At 43.0% G+C, this 3,350-nt stretch overlaps 1 long non-coding RNA gene across 1 annotated transcript; it reads left to right on the forward strand.

The window, feature by feature from the left end:
• Positions 1 to 662: 662 nt before the first annotated feature.
• LOC116219212 lies at positions 663 to 2,274 on the forward strand. Its single transcript, XR_004163120.2, has 3 exons — positions 663 to 893; positions 1,803 to 1,842; positions 1,942 to 2,274. It is a non-coding gene; the product is annotated as an uncharacterized LOC116219212 (long non-coding RNA).
• The last annotated feature ends 1,076 nt before the right edge of the window (positions 2,275 to 3,350 follow it).

The following is a 3,350-nucleotide window of genomic DNA, read 5'->3' on the forward strand; positions in this document are numbered from 1 at the left end:
CCTTTATTTGTCCGTATCGACCACGCCCCTGGCTACTATCTGAAGCCCGGCCTCTAATTGAATCCCGGTCTTTATTTGAGTATTTACGGTAGGTTAATATAGTGTTATGATAAATAAACATAACATGCATTGATGAAAATACTATTATTACACTTATAAAGTGAAATAATAAAAACTACTAATTCTATTTATTAAAAGCACTGAGGGTCCAGTGTAGGGGGCTCATGTCCTCGTGCACAACCACACCACTGCTGAAAAAAAATCACTGAAGGAGTAATCATGTTAAATAATCCTGGTGTCAATATTGACCAAAATAATCGTGATGATGATTTTTGCCATAACTGATAATAGCACTACTGTGCAACCTGAGGTCCGAGTCCTTTACTGCCACCCAACCACAATGGCACAGTGGGCTTTGGGAATTATATAAAACTGTATTTCAGAGCCTACAAACGGACAGTGAGGAAAACGGCTCAAAAACAGTACATATCGTAATGTCATGGCCTTTATAATATTTGCTCTTTGACCTTTTGATTATGGCTCTACGAGACAAATTCATACAAACATTCGTTCATTCAACAAATCCATTGATGTGTCCTTGTAGAGTGTCAGCTGGACGGGTGCTGTGTGATGTCTGCCCAAATCCAGCTGTGAAGACCTGTCTGACCTGTGGAGATTCATACTGCAGAACCTGCATCAGGCCTCACTACTCTGACCCAGATCTGGAGAGACACCAGCTACAGGACCTTCAGGATCAGAGCCTCTGTGAACAGCACCACAAACAGCTGGAGTTCTACTGCAGGACTGACCAATCAGCAATCTGCTCACGCTGTTTACTTAAAGATCACAAGGGACATGACGTCGTGGAGCAAGTGGGCACATATACAGATCAGGTGTGGTTTCTTTGTTATCTTACTACGGCTTGGTTTAATTTTTTATTGTGACACGTTCTTTTGAATCGATTAACTTTGATATTTGCACACCTATGCTGCAGTTCCAGTTTTTTTTACTGTATTATACTTGCTTATTATACGGCTCTTCAGAATGTCCCAAAAAGTACCGTTGATTTGAATGGGCCATCCCAATGTTCGCAGGTGAATATTTCTTGATATTGACCGCTGCGAAAAGATATTGACCGCTGTCATTGGCAACGGGTTTTGTCGGTCATTATCCAAAATTAAATCCCTTCAGGACGAAACAACACCCCTCCGCTGCGCGTCAGGGTGCTGTTCGCCCCGTCGGGATTTATTTTTGGATAATGACCTCCGGACAATACATTATCCCTTACATATCAATTTGCTAAATTTGTTCTGAAATTTAAATGAACTGTTACTTTTTACAAATTAGTGGACCGATGGAAGTACAGAGAGTATAACACCTTTTCAAACGACTTGTTACAGATAACTTAATCAGGAGATCTGTATTAACTCAACAAATGTTACGGCGGATAGGCAAAGGACTGTTGGACATTGTGGTTCTTTTACTCTTTTATTTCTGAATGATAGACAAGTACATACATGTCATCAGAAAAGGGTTGATGCATGCAGGATCTGTAGACAACCATCCTTGTAGAACTGACGACTGGGATTTTGCCATAGCAACCATCCATCTAGAAATAACGACTGGGCTTTGGCCATAGCAAGCATCCATTTAGAACTAAACCCTGGGCTTAGTTGCATAAGTAGTGCTGTGTCGTTCGTTATCTCTTGTTTACCCTACAAGACATTCAGTCTCTCTGCTGTCAGTCTCTCATTATGAACCCATTTTCTCTGTTCGCTAATGTTTGATTCTTGTTTGCACAGAATGCAGATGAGACACAATGCAAAGTTACCGAAACAGGAGGTATTTAATGTTTTAGCACTTTTATAAAATACATTGGAATTTGTGCTCAGCACTTAAACCTCACGTTTCAGCTTCCATCTTGACCTGCATCATTCTCAGGTGTTCCTCCACCTGGGCAGATCCAGTTCGTCTCAGTGCAGTCAGACTCTGTGACTTTAAGATGGTCACCACCAGAGGGCGCTCCTGGTCCCCACAGGTACAGGGTGACCTGGAGACGAGGCCACAAGCAGCACAGCACTCCGGTAACAGGTTCTGAGGTGGTGGTGACGGGGCTTCTTCCAGCATCGAAGTACCACTTTACTGTGGTCACCCTCAGTGAAGATGGCCGCCAGAGCCTATGCGTGGATGGATCTGTACACACAGGTGAGGATTAACCCTGAGTAGTTTGCTGACTATCTTGGACAATGTCCACCACCCACTACACAGTACTCTCAACAGACAGAAGAGCATATTCAGTGGCAGACTCCTGTCGCTGTCATGCTCATCGGACAGGCTGAGGAAGTCCTTTGTCCCCAGGGCCATTCAGCTTTATAACACCTCGCAGGAGGGGGGGGGGGGGGGGGAGGGAGATGGACTTCTCTGCATGAGTCTACCTCAGTCTGCCCTCCCCTTTTCTTCTCCTCTCATCTCATTATATTCCATCCCACTGTCCATCCCTTTACTGGCTATACTAGCCCCTCGCACAGACTTTACTACTTATATCTCTTTGCACTATCCACACACACACAAGCACAAAAACTCTATCTTTGCACTATCCACACAAGCACATGATCACTATCTCTTTGCACTATCCACACTTGCAGCACAAGAACACTTTCCTCGTGGACATCAACACTGTCACAATCAATGCACACTGTACTATAGGGTCAGATCCATTCCTGTATCTGTAAACACCCCACTCCTTGTGAACATGTTCTCCCTATGTAAATGTGATTTATGTATGTATGTCTGTGAGTTGCACAAGTGCATAAGTGTATAAACTAGATGACCTAAATTTCCCTCGGGATTAATTAAGTATCCATCTATCTATCTATCTATATCTATCTATCTATCTATCTATCTATCTATCTATCTATCTATCATCGTAACACCCGACCTGTGGTCAGTCCATAACTTATGGTGTTAGAAATTGGTAAGAACACTCTAACATACATATCATGAAAAAAATGACAATAGACTGACAATACACTGACCACAAACTTCATACAAGTGCTTACAACCCTGGCTCAGGGGGTAGCAACACAATGAGAACAGGAATACCCCAACTTCATTTAGAACTATATGTATTAAATCATACAGGGGAAAAGGGTAGGTGGAGTGTAAGCTGCATGTCCTTCTGCCATTGTAAGCAGCTGCAGAGTGTGTGAGCGAGAGAGTGAGAGGGGTGTGGCCAGATCTTAAAGGCATCTGGCACCTGCAGGTAATCACAGGTGATTACAGGTGAGACCCAAGGTACCTGAAACAGGTAAAAAAACAACAGCACATAGCAACAAATACAAGACTTGTGA

This window comes from Clupea harengus, chromosome 24 (assembly GCF_900700415.2).
Source record: "Clupea harengus chromosome 24, Ch_v2.0.2, whole genome shotgun sequence".
Classification (NCBI taxonomy): Eukaryota; Metazoa; Chordata; class Actinopteri; order Clupeiformes; family Clupeidae; genus Clupea; species Clupea harengus.